This window comes from Lissotriton helveticus, chromosome 9, assembly GCF_964261635.1.
Source record: "Lissotriton helveticus chromosome 9, aLisHel1.1, whole genome shotgun sequence".
In the NCBI taxonomy this organism is placed as follows: Eukaryota; Metazoa; Chordata; class Amphibia; order Caudata; family Salamandridae; genus Lissotriton; species Lissotriton helveticus.
The window spans coordinates 1,122,759,792-1,122,781,364 of NC_136070.1; positions in this window are offsets into that span (position 1 = coordinate 1,122,759,792).

A 21,573-nucleotide genomic window follows, 5' to 3' on the forward strand; every position below is an offset into this window, starting at 1 on the left:
GGTAGACATATGTATTGTCTATGTGCAGGTGACTTAAGGGGCAATACCGTACCAATGCGTATGTCACCAGAGCCTTCATTGGGTATTAGATGAAGGTTGACTGTACAGCTGTTGTCCTGACATGCACAGGAATCATACATACTGTTTGTCAAGTGCTGCTATTTCCATGATGACACCTACCTTGTGATCACTGTGATGATGGCTGATTTTCACCCTTTGCCACAATGCTCTACTTTAGCTGCACTTTGTGTCCACACATTTTACATTGGATGTACACACTGATGGGGTGTTTTCACACATTGGCCCAGTGCTATTTGAAAGCTTGACTTCTGTAGCCCACACTCTGGTTTACTTCACACATGTGATGGTAGTTACTTTGTGCGTCATGTATCCAAATCACTGTTGGGGTTATTTGTCAGGCACTACACACTGTTGGCATGATGTTGTTGTGGAATGTATTTGGCTGACATGCCTGTGGCTGATGTTTGATGGTTGTGTGCCACATCATCCTCCCTATGGGTGGGGTGGCATCAGTGATAGGCAACATGCCCCTATGGGTCGGGTGGCATCAGTGATAGGCAACATGATACATATGGGTGGGGGTGGCATCAGTGATAGGCAACATGATACATATGGATGGAGTGGCATCAGTGATAGGCAACCTAACACATATGGGTGGAGTGGCATCAGTGATAGGTAACATGATACATATGGGTGGGGTGGCATCAGTGATAGGCAACATAACACATATGGGTGGGGCGGCATCAGTGATAGGCAACATGATACATATGAGTGGGGTGGCATCAGTGATAGGCTACATGATACATATGGGTGGAGTGGCATCAGTGATAGGCAACCTAACACATATGGGTGGGGTGGCATCAGTGATAGGCAACATAACACATATGGGTGGGGCGGCATCAGTGATAGGCAACATGATACATATGGGTGGGGTGGCATCAGTGATAGGCAACCTAACACATATGGGTGGGGTGGCATCAGTGATAGGCAACATGATACATATGGGTGGGGTGGCATCAGTGACAGGCAACATAACACATATGGGTGGGGTGGCATCAGTGATAGGCAACATGATACATATGAGTGGGGTGGCATCAGTGATAGGCAACATTATACATATGGGTGGGGTGGCATCAGTGATAGGCAACCTAACACAAATGGGTGGGGTGGCATCCATGATAGACAACATGATACATATTTATTTTATTTATTTATTTGCTTGTTAAGCGCATGAATCAATTCCCGAAGGGATATCTCTGCGCTGGTGCTCGCATTTAGAGGGTTACTGCAAGGATTAGAGCTGAGGAGGAGAACCTGATAAATTTAAGGCATGGTGAAGAGGTAGGTTTTCAGTTTCTTCCTAAATAGTTCTAGGCTCCTAGTCTGTTTCAGTTCAGTGGGCAGGGAATTCCAGAGAATAGGCCCTTTGTAGGACAGTGCTCGGCCTCCTTGTCTGGCCCTTCTAATCTTTGGAACCTGAAGCAGGAGATGGTTGCTGGATCGAAGTGTGCGGCCAGGGATGTAGGGCAGGAATTTTTCTTTTAGATAGCTGGGGCTGGTGCTAAACAGGCATCTGTATATAACGTTACAGATTTTAAATTTGATGCGCTGCTTTACGGGTAGCCAATGAAGTTGGCGAAGTAGGGGGCCGGACGGCGTTCTGGGAGGAGCATTGAGGGCCAGTCTAGCCGCCGTATTCTGGACAACCTGAAGTTTGTCTAGCTGTGCTTCATTTGCTGAGATGTATAGACCATTGCAGTAATCCATTCTGCTTATGATAAGGGTCTGGATGAGAGTCTTCCTATGGTTTGGGGGTAGAAACGGGAAGGCTCGTCTCAGGAGCCCCACCACATGAAGGCAAGCACCTGCTACTTGCGTGGTGTGCTCTTTAAGCAGGAGCGCCTGGTCTAGTTTGACACCTAGGTTTTTTGCTGTTTGTTTGGGATTGGGGATGGGGCCTAGTTCCAAAGGCCACCAATCTGGGGACCAGAGAAGGGTCGCCCCTCCAAACAGCATGACCTCCGTTTTGGATACATTACATTGCAAAAATTTTTTAGCCATCCAATGTGCTACAGCCCTCATCCCGTCTGCAAATGATGACTGAATTGCCGGAGTGAGGGTTTGGAAGGGGAATAGCAGCTGGGTGTCGTCAGCGTATGATACAGGAGTAAATCCAAAAGATCTTATCAGATTAGCTAAGGGGGCCACATAAATGTTAAACAACGTGGGGCTGAGACACGAGCCCTGTGGCACACCCTTAGTTAGCTCTCTTGATGGTGATGAATGGGAGCCCAGTCTGACACCTTGAGTTCGGTCAGAAAGGAAGCTGTGCAGCCATGATAGAGCTGTTCCTCCTACCCCTACGCTGCTCAGTCTTTCGAGGAGGAGAGCATGTGATACCGTGTCGAAGGCAGCGGACAGGTCCAACAGCACTAGAATCACTGATTCCCCCCTGTCCAGTGACATCCTGATGTTATCGGTCACGGAGAGGAGGGCTGATTCAGTGCTGTGGTTGGGCCTGAAACCAGATTGGGAAGGGTCCAGGCCCTCCGCTGCCTCGATGTAGTTCGACAGGTGAGTATTCACATGCTTCTCGGTAAGTTTACCGAGATAGGGTAGGAGGGAGATGGGCCTGAGGTTAGATAAATCAGACCAGGGCAGTGTGGTATTTTTCCGGATTGGATTTACAACTGCTTGTTTCCACTCAGATGGCACCCGTCCTTCACTGAGGGATTGATTTATGATGGTTTGTAGAAATGGGCCTAGGAGGGAGTTAAGGGGGGCCATCATTCTTGCGGGTATGAGGTCGTTAGGGGAGCCAGATTTTATATGATTAGTTAGAAGGTGGAGATCGGTGTCAGATATAGGGGGAAAGGAGAGTAGTGATATTGTTTTTTGTTGTAAAGCAGTGTTAGCGGATCTGACATTGGAAGCAGGGCTGCAAGTATTGGTAGAAGTGTTGTTCAGGATTTTGTCGTAAATGAGGTTGATTTTATTCTCGAAAAACAGAGATATCTCTTCACAAAGAGGCAGTGAGAAATCGTCCAAGCTAACACATGCTGTGGGTTTCACAAAGGATTCGAGTATCTTATATAATTCCTTTGAGGAGTTGCCAGCCTCTGATATTTGCTGGGCCAGGCTAAACTTGCGCGCTGTTTTGATGTTTTTGTAATATTTAGATTGTGCTTTTAAATAGGCATTCTTGTCATCTAGGAGGTGCGACCTCCTCCACTTCTTCTCCAGCCTTCTACACCCTTGCTTCTCACTTCTTAAGGTGTCTGTGTACCATTTTTCCTTTTTGTGAGTGGGGAATTGTTTGTGAAGTTTTAGCGGGGCTACTTTGTCTATGGCCTTCAAAAGAGAATCCTTGAAACTGGATAGAGTATCTTCTACATTATCAGATGCGAGGGATAAGGGTTTTTCCCAGACCTTCTGTAGTCCTTCTGCGGTGACTTTATGCCACTGACGTCGCCATATGGGGGGGAGAGTTTTATGGGATGGCAGTTTGTTTGCTATTGGGGGATCAAATTCTAATAAATGGTGGTCTGTCCAGTCCAGTTGAGAAGTGACTATTCCGGACAGGGTGGGGCAGTTAGAGAAAAGTAAGTCTAGAAGATGTCCCCCTTCATGGGTGGGATCGGAGTTGTGAAGTTGGAGCCCTAGAGCAGACATATCAACAAGCAAGGCTTTGGTTTCACTTAGTTCTGGTTTGTCTACATGAGTGTTGAAGTCGCCTAGAAGGATAAAGTCTTCCTTGGCTCTAATGTAGGGTGCCAGTAGTTCCATGAGAGAGAGGGAGAACCCAGCATTGGGTCCCGGTGGGCGGTATATAAGTGCACCTTTCATGGCTAATTTGGAAGAGATATTGATCCTAAAAGACATAAATTCTAGACTGGGGCTGCATTGTTTCTCTATAATAGTGACTTTCAGGTGTTCCTTATGAATGATCGCTAATCCGCCACCTATCTTAACTGGTCGGTCCATATTTAAAAGCTTGTATCCTGAAGGGATTGCGATCGTAATGGCTGGAGTTGTGTGGGGTTTGAGCCATGTTTCCGTCAGGAAACATAGATCTGGCTGGGATGCGTGAAGAAGATCCCATATCTGAACTTGGTTCTTAGGCAGGGACCGGACATTAAGCAGTGAACATTGAAGTGTGTTTTTATATTTACTAGCTTCAGAAATGTTGAGGTCTGGATGGGGTCGGATATTGGCTTGGTAATGACATAGTTTGCAAGAGAAAGGGCCTTCTGGATAAGTCCAGTTCTCATTCTCGCGGCATAGTGACAGGGCTGGTTGCAAGGCCAGGAGGTTTGCGGCAGAATACCTGATGGGACTCTGTAAAGCTGGATATCTGGACATAGCCCCTGGCACCTGGCTCCGTCCTGGCGCGGACGGGCGCAGACGGGCAGGTCTTTGGCTTGTCTTAGGCGCCGTCTAGGGCGCCCTGCTGCGCGCAACCGCTGCGCGCTAGACCCGACGAGGGGCTAAATAGCCCTCAGAAGTGAGCAGCTAGAACGCTGACTGCTCGACTTCCTGTGGGTGTCTGGCTCTTGCCTGCCCCGCCCTCCGCACAACGGTATTGGCTACCGAGTCGGACCGGGGTGGGCAGGCTGGATTATCGAGCGCAGACGACTGACAGCTGAAGTGAAGCTGAAGTGTGACTCTCGGCAACCCACGCAAGTGCAAATAGCAATAAAGGTGAACACAGTTAAAATTATTAATCAATTCCAACAGCTATCCGCCGCTAGTGCAAAGTGCAAGGTGCTGGGTAAATTAAAATGTTTGTTGTTAAAATTAGTAATCAATTTTAAAAATATGCGTTAAAAAATTCAAGTAGTAGATCAGCAGTAATTTTTACAGAGCATCCGCTCTAAATAGCTTGCAGGCGCCAAGCGGGGTCAGGACAAGCTGCCACCTCGCCCCTTACCGCAATGAACCGTGCCTCCTCGCCGCCTAAATAGCCCTCAGAAGTGAGCAGCTAGAACGCTGACTGCTCGACTTCCTGTGGGTGTCTGGCTCTTGCCTGCCCCGCCCTCCGCACAACGGTATTGGCTACCGAGTCGGACCGGGGCGGGCAGGCTGGATTATCGAGCGCAGACGACTGACAGCTGAAGTGAAGCTGAAGTGTGACTCTCGGCAACCCACGCAAGTGCAAATAGCAATAAAGGTGAACACAGTTAAAATTATTAATCAATTCCAACAGCTATCCGCCGCTAGTGCAAAGTGCAAGGTGCTGGGTAAATTAAAATGTTTGTTGTTAAAATTAGTAATCAATTTTAAAAATATGCGTTAAAAAATTCAAGTAGTAGATCAGCAGTAATTTTTACAGAGCATCCGCTCTAAATAGCTTGCAGGCGCCAAGCGGGGTCAGGACATGCTGCCACCTCGCCCCTTACCGCAATGAACCGTGCCTCCTCGCCGCCTAAATAGCCCTCAGAAGTGAGCAGCTAGAACGCTGACTGCTCGACTTCCTGTGGGTGTCTGGCTCTTGCCTGCCCCGCCCTCCGCACAACGGTATTGGCTACCGAGTCGGACCGGGGCGGGCAGGCTGGATTATCGAGCGCAGACGACTGACAGCTGAAGTGAAGCTGAAGTGTGACTCTCGGCAACCCACGCAAGTGCAAATAGCAATAAAGGTGAACACAGTTAAAATTATTAATCAATTCCAACAGCTATCCGCCGCTAGTGCAAAGTGCAAGGTGCTGGGTAAATTAAAATGTTTGTTGTTAAAATTAGTAATCAATTTTAAAAATATGCGTTAAAAAATTCAAGTAGTAGATCAGCAGTAATTTTTACAGAGCATCCGCTCTAAATAGCTTGCAGGCGCCAAGCGGGGTCAGGACAAGCTGCCACCTCGCCCCTTACCGCCCCACCCATATGGGTGGGGTGGCATCAGTGATAGGCAACCTAACACATATGGGTGGGGTAACATCAGTGATAGGCAACATAACACATATGGGTGGGGCGGCATCAGTGATAGGCAACATGATACATATGGGTGGGGTGGCATCAGTGATAGGCAACATGATACATATGGATGGAGTGGCATCAGTGATAGGCACCCTAACACATATATGTGGGGTGGCATCAGTGATAGGCAACATGATACATATGGGTGGGGTGGCATCAGTGATAGGCAACATAACACATATGGGTGGGGTGGCATCAGTGATAGGCAACATGATACATATGAGTGGGGTGGCATCAGTGATAGGCAACATGATACATATGGGTGGAGTGGCATCAGTGATAGGCAACCTAACACATATGGGTGGGGTGGCATCAGTGATAGGCAACATAACACAAATGGGTGGGGTGGCATCCATGATAGACAACATGATACATATGGGTGGGGTGGCATCAGTGATAGGCAACATAACACAAATGGGTGAGGTGGCATCAGTGATAGGTAACATGCCCCTATGGGTGGGGTGGCATCAGTGATAGGCAACATGATACATATGGGTGGGGTGGTATCAGTGATAGGCAACCTAAAACATATGGGTGGGGTGGCATTAGTGATAGGCAACAGGATACATATGGGTGGGGTGACATCAGTGATAGGCAACCAAACACATATGGGTGGGGTGGCATCAGTGGTAGGCAACCTAACACATATGGGTGGGGTGGCATCAGTGATAGGCAACCTAACACATATGGGTGGGGTGGCATCAATGATAGGCAACATGATACATATGGGTGGGGTGGCATCAGTGATAGGCAACATGCCCCTATGGGTGGGGTGGCATCAGTGATAGGCAACATGCCCCCATGGGTGGGGTGGCATCAGTGTTAGGCAACATGCCCCTATGGGTGGGGTGGCATCAGTGATAGGCAACATGATACATATGGGTGGGGTGGAATCAGTGATAGGCAACCTAACACATATGGGTGGGGGGCATCAGTGATAGGCAACCTAACACATATGGGTGGGGTGGAATCAGTGATAGGCAACATGATACATATGGGTGGGGTGGCATCAGTGATAGGCATCATAACACAAATGGGTGGGGTGGCATCAGTGAGAGGCAACATGATAAATATGGGTGGGGTGGCATCAGTGATAGGCAACATACCCCTATGGGTGGGGTGGCAGTGGGGGTGGCCATGGGTTCCCTAAGGAGGTGTGGTAATGGTGAGCAGGATCTTGACCCCCTGGATTTGTTTGTGGGGTGGGTGTCCGACTTACCGTCTGCGCCGTCCGCGTCTGTTCCTGATCCGGTTATATATGTACAGGACTGGTATGACCTGCGCGATTGTATTCATGGTCCGTCTCGATCCATTGCTAGGTGCTCCGGTTCTAATCCGTGGAATGGGTTAATATGCAGCTCCTCTGGGTGCTGAGACTTCCTGTACGTGGCGACCTGTCCAGAACGTAGGAACTGCGCATCGTACTTGACCGGCCGGAAGTAGCAGTGTTTAGGTTACCATGCAGCGCAAATTGAGTGTTTCCGGGTCAGGCTCGGTCGGAGATTGATGATGGAGTCGGAGCGTGCGGATCCGTTGGGATTTTGGAACTTTTCCGCATCGTACTTCCTCGCCCGGACGTTCCCGCTCCTGCTACGGTTCGGCCGTAAGGTAAGGCTACTGACACGTCTCGGAGGGCTGACCAAATGAGATTGGAATCAGCCCCTAAATGTGTCAGTTGGTGCACTTAACTTTACTGTCTCTCTTTTTCAGGATTTACCCAGTAATTATTGTCCACTTTTATTGTTTTGTAGAACAGTCATGAAAACTTGAAAAGTATCACACAGTGAATAATTTTTTTCTGCTTTTGTGCACCTTGAATGATCAAACCACTCCATCACTACATTTAATCAGTTTGCAACATCTAAAAAAATGTTTCAATTTGCTCACTATTTATGACTGTGACTCATTTGCATCACAAGTAACGCTCATTTGATATTCTTTAATAGTGGTCTCTTTAGGAACTACTTCTAATCTGAGTTCTTTGCATTTTTTTCCTGTTATTTTTGGAGATTGATTTTGAAGACATTTTGTGAGTCTGTTTATCTTAATGTCTGCCTACAATTGGTCCTATTTGTGCTTTTCGTGTACTTAACATTCCTTCTAAATATTATCAGGAGTCCCCAAATAATTCTGTCCTGATGATGACTTTGCAAAATAATTCCAGGGTCTAAACGTTTTTGACAATGAAAAAACAGACCATATGTAGGGGCATAGATTGCAGTCTCTAGCAACATGATTGAAAACAACATATGCTGCTAGATCTTTAAGACTGAAGTCATTTGTTTGTGTACATGCGCAGTCACATTTTTTGTTAACCTGCTATCTAATGTGTGATCACTTGGGAAAATGAGCACCTTTTGTCTTTTGTTCAGAGCCCTAGTCTTCTTTCCTTGTTTTGATTGATGCCCAATTGGCTCCATTTACGCAAAAGGGCCAATTTTTCTTGATTTGGCTTGTTCTCGACACCATAGGCCGTATTACAAAAAGGGCTCACTTTCCATCTTTGCACCCCACCAAGCAGGGAAAGTGGCCCTATTGTGATGAATGCTCTACCCTCAGAGCAGCCAAAAACTTGCACTACCATGGGGACAGCCCAATTAAGTGAGATGTGGAGCAGCTGTTTAAAAGCTGCTCCGTGTTTCATAGTGCAAGTGGCAACCGGCCTAAACTTTTAAGAGAGGTCTGATATCAACTTGCACAGTCCACAGTGAGTGACTGCACCCATCTGCAGAGGAATGTCTGGGGGGCGGGTCCATGGGACCCACTTTCACCCCTTGAGAGGTCTGTCCACAGGGGGCACACTGGTGGTGCACCACCTTAATGTGGCACACTGTCAGTGCGTGCCCTGAGGTTTGTCTCTGTACTAACATTGGTAATATGGAGCGGGTGCAGATGCAAAATGATTCCCCCATTAAATAGGGCCATGCCCACCTGCAAATGATAGAATGTCCTTCAACAAAAGCTATGGTGCTACCTGTGAGCCAGCACTATCAGTATTGTGGAAGGGCCGCACAAGCTTCTGCGGCCTCCTCTGTAATACCAAAGTGGCTGTTGGGTGCAGAAAGCAGGCTCATATGCCTGTTGCGCCCTTATTGCACTTTCTGTAATATCATTCTAGGAGGGATGATTTTTAGCCTACTGTCCCCTAAAATGTCTTGGCTTCAAAGAGCTATCTTTCTTCTTTGTCCTACCTCAAATTATTTGATCACAGGGTCTGCCTCCTACCCCTCACCTCTTGTCTCACACCAGTTCTATGTCCAGTGCCTGGTGTTCTCCTCAGCCTAGGATTACTTCCAGCTGCACCTGTAGCTCTCAAGGCAGATAAATCATAATACCTGCAGTCTTCAGGTGCTAAAGCTTCAGTTGCAATTACAGCTCACCTGTGTGATAGCAGACATCAAGGGGTGCCCTTTAATGAGGGTTATCGCTCTACAGACCCAGTCCTCAGATGTTCTCTTTAAGGTGGTGCTGGGTGTCCAGTGCCACTGGCCATGAAGAGGTAAATCCTGAGAATCTCAACCAGGCAAATTTCATGATGCTCCACCCTATGTGTACAGCATATGAATGATTGAAACTGTTAAAAAGGCATAACCCAATACAAATCCTACTCCAATTTATAACAAGCATTTGCAATGCAATCAGTCTTGCAATTGTTAAAGTTAGAACTAAAGCAATGTTTTTCACATTTGTTTTTTTTGTTTGCAGTGGAGTGATCATATTTGCAAAGCATGGTTGAGGAGTCATGCTGATGTAAAAGAAGCAAATATTGACTTGAAGAATGTAAGAAGAAGAGTTCTGGATTACCAGAGTAAAATTAAGACCTACTATAATGCGAGATTCAGGACCAATATGACCAATGTTTGTGCAAGGTCATGGGTGTTGTTGCGCAGAATGGGTGCTGAAAGGCGCAAAGCTGTATTTAGATTTGAAGGGGTGCAGAGTTTTTAATTTTGACCTACCATAATATAGAGTTTTAAATATCGCAAATATCGTATGTCAAGATTATTGACTGCAAGAATATCGTGTTACAGAATATCGACAGTAAGGCAAGACATATTTTTTTTAAAATATCGAACACAGTAACATAGTTTCTAAAAATATCTTTGTTAATAATATCAATATTTGTATTAGTGTTCTGTATTTTGGTATGTGTGTTAAAACTGTGATGTAATTGTTTTGTATGTGTAGTTTTTTTAATGTATGTGTTAATTTGTTAGCAGTACATATACACTTTCCCTACTGTTACACTCACTGTAGTGGGAATAGTAATTTGTACATCTCCGCTATCCAATACTTTCCCTACTGTTGCACACTGAAATGGGAATGGTAATTTTTAACCATCCGCTATCCAAAACTTTCCCGACTGTTGCACTCACTGGAGTGGGAATAGTTATTTTTATCCTACCTTCTTCTATTTTGTCTCCTCTCTTTTCTCTCCTTCTTCTATCCTTGACATTGTCTCCTTCAAATTTATTTAATCTCATGCCTTTATTTATTTATTTTTATTCTCTTTTTCACTTTACACTTTTCAACTGCTTTTATAATAATTGTGCAGGTTCCTTGTAATGGTTTACCTTTAGTGTTGTAACTTGGAACATTAATGGAGTTAATAACTCCATAAAAAGACAACACCTGTTAACCCATTTAGCTAGATTGAATACTGATATTGCTTAAATTCAAGAAACTCACTTATCAGATGCAGCTAAACTGAAAAGAGGCTGGGTGGGTCATGTTTTTTAGTCCCCAGCTTTAGGCAAGAAGAATGGTTCTTCTATTTAGTGCCATAAAAAACATCAGCTTTCAGTTGTCCATCAGGAAAATGATCTTGATGGTCGCTGGGTAATTGTTAAATTGCTTACTGATCAAATACCCTTAGTATTATTTAATGTTTATGCACCTGTTAATATTGATAATACATTTTGGACTCAGATATTTGATAAACTTCTTATGTTTCATGATGATTATGTTATTTTCAGAGGTGTCTATAACCATGTTCTTGACCCTATATTAGATAGACATTCCTCTGTGAAATTTTCCAATACCAAGATGCACTCACAATTTACCTCTGCCATACGTCATAGATCTTTCATTGACATCTGGAGGCTTTGTAATCCGGATCTACAGGAGTATACTTTCTATTCCTCCTTCACAACTCACAATCCAGAATAGATTATCTCTTTTTCAGTAAATCCTTGTCCCAGCTTGCCTCTCACACCAAGATTGGTTCTATCCTAATATCAGATCATGCTCCAGTTTTTGTAGATTTTGATCTGCTGCTTTTCTCCATTCATGCTGGAAGATGGCGTTTTATTAACACATTATTATCAGATCCTAATTTCACAAGCCAATTCACCTCTTTTGCTTCTGAATTCTTTTCTTTTAACTCCACTATAGACTATTCTCCAGCAATAATTTTGGACTCTTTTAAGGCTGCAGCTAGAAGTTTTATCATAAATTTTATCTCTCGGAAAAAAACGTTTTTTAAGCCAAAAACACTCAGTCATTAGCCAAGATTAAGCAACTGGAATATTGTTATTATCGCTCTAACTCTGAAATGTTGTTAAAAAATCTTATTGAGGCAAACATTTCTTTTAATAAATCAACTACAGAAGCTGCAACCTCTTATCTCCGCAAGATTAGTGCCCGTTATTATGGAGGCCAGAATGAAATGGGCAAATTACTTGCAAACTATTTAAAGATTTGTCGCGAACGGACTAAAATAGAATCCCTACGTAATGTTGTGGGAGATTCGTTATTCAAAGAAAATGATATTACAAAAATCTGTATACGCCAGAGCAACAACCAACTTCAGCTGCACTTTCCTCTTTCTTCCAATTGATAAATTCTCCTCCCCAATACGATACTGACTTTACTTAATTAGAATCGGATATTACTTCATCTGAGATTAAACATGCCATCTCAGTACTGAAAAGGGGAAAAGCTCCTGGCCCTGATGGATTTACTATTGAATTTTATGCTCATTTCGCGTCCTTATTACTTCCCCATCTCTTATCACTATATCAGTATTTTGTTACTGACGGTTCCTCTTCAGGATTCTTTCAGGAAGCCATGATCTGTTTAATTCCCAAAGAAAACAAAGATCCCTCTTTTTGTAAAAATGATCGTCCAATTTCCCTTGTCAATTTAGATTATAAGATTTTCGCAAAGATTCTTGCTCTCTGTATTGACCCCATTTTGCCTAACCTTATTGGCTCAGAACAATCCGTTTTTGTCAAAGGTCGTTTGTTTTCAGATACTTCCAGAGTTTTCTCTAACATTTTAAGTAAGGCCTCTTCTCTTGATTATCCCATCGCTGCGATAGCTTTAGATGCTGAAAAAGCATTCAATAGGATTGGTTGGGATTTTATGTTTCAAGCACTTAAATGAATTGGGTTCCCTACTAAACTGAGTTCTCTTATTTCTTTACTATATTCTGGCCCTAAAGCCTCTATTTTTGTTAATGGGAAAATCTCTGAGTATTCCCCTCTTTTCAGAGGATTCCGTCAGGGTTGCCCTTTATCTCTTCTATTATTTATAATTGCATTAGAACCCTTTTTAACGAAAATTAGGTTAGATAATAGAATTACTGGTTTTCATCTTGACACTACTCATGTTAAAATGTCTGTTTATGCTGATGACATCCTTCTCTACTGTTCAAATCCTTCTACTTCTCTTCCAGCCTTTCTTTTCCAAGTTGATACTTTTTTTCAACTATCTGGATATTGCCTTAATTCGGATAAATGTGAGGTTCTCCCCATTAGGGGCCGAATCCGATCTCGGTCGGAAGGGCTCCGAATCGGGACGAAGTACGATGCGAACAAGCGCAAAATCTCTGGCCAAATCGTTTCCAGGTCTGAACCGCTCTGTATGTCTCGGCCGTAAGCTAACCGTGGCGCGCAAAGGAGGCGAATTCCGACCGAGCCAGTACGATGCGCAATTATGACAGTCGGATCGAGCTGGAGCTTCCGGGTCACAATAGCTCCCATAGCTGGACTTTGGGGGTCCGCATCAGACCCCATGTTACCCGCAGCCTTACGGCTTGGACACAGGGGGAGACCCATGGGTCTCCCCAACACAGGCATGTACCGTGCGGATGACACCAATGCATACACACTCTAGGGGGCGCACTTGTCCGGAACGTACACATTCAGTCAATGGGAGCCCATGTACGCATTGTACGACCGGCTCCCATTGACCTCAGTGGGAGTCCGACCAAAACAAATCCGACAGCAACGGCCGCATCGTACTCGCTCGGTCGGACTGTAGGATTCCGCATTGGTCAGAAAACACCTCGGATCCGGCTCGGTCGGAGTGATTACCGACCCAGATCGGAATTGGCCCCTGAATATTCTCTGTCTGAAACAGGATTTTATCTCTACTGGTTTCTCTTGGAAAACCTCTAAAATGAAGTAGTTAGGTTTATGTTCTCTCCCACTATCCCAGAAACCTTAAAAGAATTTTTTTAGAATCTTACTAAAACTTTATCTGTATCTATTGATAAAGGCATTTCCTTTCCTAGTGAGGATGCCTGGACTCTAGCAAGATGATGCTTTCTCTGTTAATTCTCTACCTTCTGTCTATGATTTCGGTACATAGCCCTGGTGTTTACTTAAAAAAAAATAGATTCTTTATTAAACAAATTCCTTTGGAAAAATGAATCTCCCCGAATAGCTCTGAATGCTTTCAAAGCTGACAAAAACTCTGGTGGTCTTAAATTTCCTGATTTTAAATCATATCATTATGCTTTCTCTCTGAGACAATCCTCCTGCTGGCTTTCCCCTGAATAATGTGTTCATCCTCCTCTTTGGTTGAATATTGAAAAACATTTTATAGCACCTTTTCATTTGAATGAATCTCTTACTTTTACTAATAATATGTATTCTTTCCATTCTCAAGTCATCTCCCATACACGTAAAATATTAGTCCCACTTCTTCCGTCCTCTTATCCTTCATCTTCCTCATTAGATCAGCAACCTATCTAGCACAATCACTTATTACGTATTAAAAGTCTTACCATTTATTGAAGAACTTGGAGACTCAAAGGTTTAATTTGGATTTCACAATTAGTATTTAATAATACTCCTCTTTCCTTCTAGGGTCTTCAATTAAACCCTCTACATGTAAATCTCAACATGACTCACTCCTTCCTCCTCTTTTACAATATCTTCTCTTCTTACCTTTGAGCCCCGATATTCCTACCAGATGTTCCAATCTTTCTCCTTTACTATCTGTTAATTGATCGGCTTCTTCTTTATAGAGAAATTTATTTTTCTCCTCTGATAGGGCCAAGGGGAAGGCTGATTTGGCTTGGGAAAGGAATCCGGCAGAATGTTGGTCTATTCCATTTTGGGATAAATTATGGTTAAAAATGCAAAAAACTTCAAGAGCAGCTAATACATCTCAGACTCTTTATTTTATTTACAAAGTCCTTCTTTTCACCCCAACAAAGTTAGTCTCTTTTTCCACAGACTTCTTAGCCTGTTGGTCATGCAAAGCAACTTCAGCTGATTTAAAACATATGCTTTTCGAATGTCCATCCATCTCCCATTTTTGGTTTCTAGTTTGGCCCAAATTAATACAATTTTCAACACCCAAATATATTTTTCCCTATCTAAAATCTTTTTAGGTTCTTTATCACCATTCTGGTCATACCCAACTCCCAACCCCTCATTAATTGACTTGTTATTAGCCATAGCCCCCCATTTAATAACGTCCAGTTGGAAACAAGCTGATAAAGTTACTTTCAGGGCTTTGTGGAATGCCGTTTGTTTCCATCATAGACTGGACACAAGCAATGTTACACCTATATCCGTATCCATTAAAAGGGATCTTTTATGGCTCCCTTTATCCACTTACCTAACTGATATAGTTTCAACTTCCGCTACTATAGTTAATACTCTGGATGAAGTCAGAAAACCTCCATGAATTCTTTGTTGTCTTTTTAACTTAGTTCTACCAATGTATTTTGATATTGCTCCTTTTTCTTTTCAGTATTGTATTTTTTTACAGAAAAGCATATGATTACGGTATACTTACTATTGTTCTTGTTTATGAAATAGAGATTTAGGGGCCCATTACATTGTCGGGCGGATGGCCTCCGCCAGGCTGGCGGTAGCCACCTCCGGCCTGGCGGAGGCAATCCGCCCGACATCCATCACGAATTCCCCCCGCCATATTAGCATGGCGGGGGGGACCGTGGCGGACAGAAAGACCGTCCGCAGCTCTACCGCCCCGGTCGCCTTGCGGCCGGTGGCAGAAAAGGAATTATATGGTGGCGGTGTCTATCAGACACCGCAGCCATATTACAATGGGATTTTACAATGCCCGCCACGGAAAGGCATGCGGTCTTCACTCTGGGGGCCCCCTGCGGAGCCCCAGAGTGATGGAGGGGTGGGGGCTGCACACGGGGGGTACCGGTGGTAACCCCCACATTTGCATAAACATTATGGTTATGTTATGTTATGTTACTGTAGTTTTGTATAGCGCAAATCACCACTGGTCTCTAAGCGCTTTTCCAAAAGAAAGGAACACAACACATAGCTATCGGTAACGCCCCCTCATCCAGTTGGCCACTTACGTTGGGGATGTTGTCTTTTTAAACAGGTATGTTTTTAACGCCTTTCTAAAGGGTAGCAGCCTTGCCTCCTCTTGCAGGGATGCTGGAAGCTCGTTCCAGATTTGAGGGAGAAGAACCGACAGAGCTCTCCCTCCCTTCGATTTAAGATTGAATCTCAAAGGGGTTAATTTACAGGTTTCAGAAGAGCGCAAGGTTCTGCCAGGCACGTACTTCCTCAGACGATCGTTGATGTATTTGGGAGCCTCTCCATAGATAGCTTTATGGGCTATGCAGAGGCATTTGAATTGCACTCTGTGCTCAATGGGCAGCCAGTGCAGCCTCTGGAGAAGTGGTGTCGCTCGTGTGCTCCGTGGTAATGAGAAAATCAGCCTGGTCGCATCATTCTGGACCACCTGTAATTTCTTCAGGAGCTTTCGAGGGAGCCCCAGATAAAGACCATTTCCATAGTCCAACCTCGAGATGATTGTGGCAGACACAATAGTTTGTAGAGTCGAGGTGGATAGAATGGGAACAAATCTTCGCAGCTGCCTTAGTAGACCTACACACAAGCCTACAACCGCGTGGACTTGGAGAGCCATTGACAGATCTGCGTCAATTTTTAGGCCTAGGCTTTTTACTGCTCTTCCTGGGATTGGTACCTCCCCGAGTTTGGGAGGCCAGAAGAGCTCACACCAGGGACTTTCTTGATTTGATATGATAAGTACCTCAGTTTTGTCCGGGTTAACTTTCAGGAGATTGTTTGCCATCCAGCTAACCGTAAACCTAAGAAGGTTTTTCACTGAGTCCTGTGCCTGACTGGTATTGTCCAATTAAACCAGCAGTTGTGTATCGTCTGCATAGTTAAAAATGTGACAGTTTCTGTGCATTAATTCCTCCACTAAAGGTTGTAAGTAGATGTTAAATAAAAGTGGGGACAGTGCCGAGCCCTGAGGAACGCCACAGGTCACACCGCTAGCAAAGGATAGTTGATCTTCCATTTGCACTCTCTGAGTCCGGCCTGTGAGGAAAGATTTAAGCCATTTAAAAGCTTGCCCTGTTATTCCCAGTTTCGCTACACGGTACAGCAGGATGGCATGGCTGACCGTGTCGAAAGCCGCCTACTGATCTAAGAGAATCAGGGCACAAGGCTGTTTGTTATCGGCCCTGATTCTCAAATCTTCCACAACAGCCGCCATCATCAGCTCAGTGCTGTGTTGTGATCTAAAGCCTGCCTGCCTGGGGTGGAGAAGTGCGTGATCTTCCAAGTAGCTAGCCAGGGTGTTCAGAACTTGCTTTTCCAAGATCTTTGCCAGGAACGGAAGTTGGGAGACCGACCTATAGTTTTTTAAGGCTTTTGTGTCTGCCCCTGCTTTCTTCAGGAGGGGGTAACCCTAGCTTCTTTCAGACTCACTGGCAAATAGCCTGAATTTAGTGACTCATTTAATAGAGCCACCAGCTGTTTTTCCAGCCATCTGAAATATCCTCGGCGGACAGGGGTCCATTCTGGAACCTGATTTGATCTGGTGAGCTATTGCTGTTAAGCTCATTTCGTCAAACTCGGGAAAGCTATTCAGATTTCTACTCAGGTCTAGAGGCTAGGGGGATCTAGTATACTAAGGTCAGTCGTGGTGCTAGTAATGTCCGTGAGAATATCCGGACTTTCTGGAGAAAGAACTCCTGAAAAGTGTCACAGTACGGGCAGTCCTTAGATGAGGCTTTACGCTCTGACTGTGTGAGCTCCTTCAGGATTGCAAAGATCTCTTTTTGCTAATTACTCGCTTGACCAATTCTGTCCTCATAAAAGGCTGTCTTCCTAAATAGGATATCGGCCTTATATTTGGCCAAGAGGATCTTATAAGTATCACAATCCGCTAAATTGTAATTCAATCTCCATCTCCTCTCGGCTTGACGCAGAGCTTGCTTACCTTTCTTTAAGGTTAGGTCAAACCAAGGGGCTCCTTTTCCTTTCGCTCTGATCCTCTTAGGCCGTTCCGGGGCCAATGCATCAATTGCCCCCAAAAGCCAAGAGGTCAGTGCTACCGTTTTTTTATCTAAATTACCCTTACCCATAATGGGGGGTGGGATCGAGACCAGCATAGAGGTTAGGGAATCAGCCTCCACTTTTTTCCAAGCTCTGACCTTCCTCCATAGAGGGTCTGATGGAAATGATGAGTAATCACCTGGAACCCAACATTTAATCAGGAAGTGATCCGACCAGACACAAGGGCTGATATCGTAATCTTTGCCCGAGCGATGGAGGTCCAAATCAGGTCAAGAGTATGCCCCTTAACATGCGTGGGGCCGATTACCAATTGTCTCAGATCCAGGGAAGCTAAGTTAGATTCAAACCCTGCCTCCACCGGGGCTCTAGGTGACTTCTCCCAGTGATGGTTAAAGTCCCCTACCACCAGGAGATGTTTATATCTTGATCTGAGATCAGTTAGGAGCTCTAAGAAGACGCCATTAAAATCAGGAGAGTTTTTGGGAGGGCGGTACACTACTAGCAATACCAAGCAGGCTGATTTCAGGGAGATTTTTATTCCCAGGATCTCTGCACTATCACAGTTTTCTGCTACAATTTGACTCACTATGAGGGTTTTTTTTTAAATAATCGTAACTCCCCCCCCTCTGGCATTTCCATGTCGATTATACCAAAGCGCATCAAATTCTGTCGGTAGTGCTGCTAGGATATCTGGGGTGGAGGAGTCTCCCAACCACGTTTCTGTGAGGGCAAAGATATCAATCTCCCCTTCAAAGAGAAGGGCAAACACTTCAAGATTATGTTTTTGCAGGGAGCGTGTATTAAGTACAGCGACATTTAAACCCAGAGTCATGCTCATCTGGGAGAGTTTCTGGATTCGTAAGTGACTTTTTTCTTTCCTCAATAGTGATTCCTCTTGCAACCTGTCTCGCGTAGTGCCATCTAGCTCCTCAATGCCTGTTTTTAATGCCCGCAGTGACTCAGCTGAATAAATAAGAGGTCGGGCATGGGTCCTTGCCCTTGGGCCCGTCAGGGCAAGGGATGGGCGCAGACGGGCTTGCCTCTGGCGCGCCTCCGGTGCGCCAGCAGCGCGCGCGCTGCACGCTTGCATTCCTAGTGTTTAAATAGTGTTGGGTCGGTACAGGGCAGAGAGTGCACGAGAGCTCACCGAAATTGTGAGTTATGCAAATTCAGTTTTATTGTGCAAGCAATGCGGAGAATGAGAGGGCTTGAGAACAAGGAGCGAAAAAAATGCAATTAATCCGCTAATTTACACAGCCGTTAAAAAAAAAGTTCCCAAGTCATTTAAAAGTTTCTAAAAGCCGATTGAATTTCATACATAAAAGTGCAAAGTGCCAAGCAGCATTCCGCTCTGGAGGATCAGCGTTTCCAAAGCCAGCAGCGTGTTTATAATCTTCTGTTGTGCAAATGCTGAAATGCATTTCTAGCATTGTGGCGGGCGGTGCTGAGAGCACCGCCCGCCACAATGCTAGAAATGCAGGATGTACCCGCCACTGTGGTGGGCACATCCTAATGCCCCCCATGGGACCCCCGCCCTAATGGCTGGCGGTCCCAATCCCCGCTAGGATGTCCACCCGTCATCCTAATGGACCCCTAAGGTTCAGGTAATGTTTTTACCCGTACTGTTTTTAAACTAATATTGTAATAGATTTTTTTGGTTCCCCTCCCCTCTCCCTCTTTTTCCCTTTCCTTTTATCAGTAATAGGTTTTAAATTGCTTTTAAATCTATATTATTCTTGCATTGTGTTTTCGCTTATATGATGTTTCTTCCTCTGTATGTTACAATTTTTCTGTCAATAAACTTTAAACTTAAAAAAAATATATTTTAAAAAGATAAAAAATATTGTAATATGTTAATTTGTTCTATTTATTTTTTATTTATAATATAGGTGTATGTGTATATATATATATATATATATATATATATATAATATATATATATATATATATGTATTTATAATTTTTAATATGTTTTTAACAATTTATAAGTTATTACAATAATTATTGATAAATATTCAGTAAGTATATATATTATATTTTATACATATATATGTTTAATAGATTTTTACACCATATGTATTACTTATAATTGTGAACATGTTTTAATAATTTGAACTGTTTTTTAATTATATCTACTATTTACTTTATTTGTTTATGCATTAAAAAAACTCGATATTTTGCAATGATATTTTTAAAAACAATATTTGTTATTGTTATTTTTGTACTTACCATTATGTAGATAGGATTTCGATATTCTGTGCATCGATATTTTTGTACTCGATATTCTGACTGTCAATATTCTGTCAGCGATCCCTTTTGTTATCTCGAGATTGCTCAACTCATACAGGGATTCCTGAGTAATGTATAATGGTCACGGCGACTGATTCAGAGCTCTGTAACATATATGAAGAGTTAATGTTTCTGAATCCTGTACATTCCGTGCATAAACTTAATATGTTGGGTATGTTCGTTCATCTGTTCATGGAGAGGCTAGACTGTTATCAGCTCTATACCTGAAATTCTTAGATTGTAGTCTCCAAAAGGATCAGTGTTCTTAAAAAACAACAAAAAAAGTCTGGAGCTTAAGTACCTGTTTTTAAAATGTTAATAACGAAAAAATGAGGTATCTGGCAGCATCAGGAGTATGGCCAAAATAATAACAAATATTAACAAATATGGCAGACTTTAAAAGTATAAATACATTTGACTTGAGGTGAGTTGTAGGGTTATCGAAAGTGCAGGGCCTGGAGTATAATGAGCCCTCTGCCACCCACAGATGGTAGCCGAGAAAGATCACCCTTCTTAATTCTTGGGCCAAATCAATTAAAGGGCATTGGATAGAGTATTGATTCCCATTACATGTAGTGTGGAGAGACTTTATTATTCTACTTTCTAAGTGTTGAAATACCAACAGCAGATCATAGAAACGCAACAGGGCAATTTATATACATTTATTCAAACTGCTTTAGAACTGAGACCAACAGCAACACCATATCAAAAAAGAACACACAAAAATCGATCACAGGAATAAATGTTGATAAAAAGTAGCATATTTTTTCCATTCAGACTTTTTACCCAAGATTAAAGACAGCTATATAACAGTGCAGTCAGAAGCAGTGGTCACAGTGCATTCTTTCAGGAATGCCTAAATATTAGACAGCTCAGAAGGCTTCCCTGGCCCCAACCGCAAGGCAGGCTGCACCAGTTACAGGCAGCAAAGGCATGCAGCTTCTGCACTTCAAGGTGAAGCGCAGCGGCAGTCGCGCTGGTCATGATAAAAAAACATGCAGTAGCATTCATGAAGCAGGCGCTTTGCCTGGGTGCTGGGCGTAGCCTAATGTGCCTAACAGAAACAGGAGAACCTTAGCAATGCGTCGTAACGCACAGAACTGCTGACTTTGGGCCTGGAGAACCGTGTTCTAGTCTCAGCATGGGCTCTAATAAAAACATGCTGATGGTAACAAATACATTTAAACTCTTAATAAATATTAGAAACGATAATTGAAGATGTACAATTGCACACTGTGAACAAACCATGCAGGAGCAAAGTAAAACAAGCCGGAGGAGGAAGTGCATGGAACAGGCACCCTCGGAATGTGTCTGATGGAATGCTAATGCTGTGTGTGTTTGTTAGCTTGAGGGGTAAGTGCACCAAACAGGCACACACGGAATGCAACAGATGGACAGAGGTGGCCAACCAAAAAAACAATTGGTGATGTCTACTGGGAGGGTACTGCAGCTTTATTGCCGGCAGATTGGATGCCTGACGGAGGTTCCTTCCCCACTCCAGGCTACCGTGGTACATTTGACCGCTTCCCCAATGTCTAGCCCATTTCTACTTTGAAAGCGTCAGAGGTTTTTCCGATTGTTCCGTGCCCATCAGTGCCTTTGAATCAGCCCGATTGCTTCTTTAAGTGCACTCCATTGATTTGAAGCTTGCCCAAACCCTCCCCCGTCCTGATGAAGACCCACTCTGTAAGTTATACTGACCCTACACCTTCCTGGGTCGAAACGTAGACTA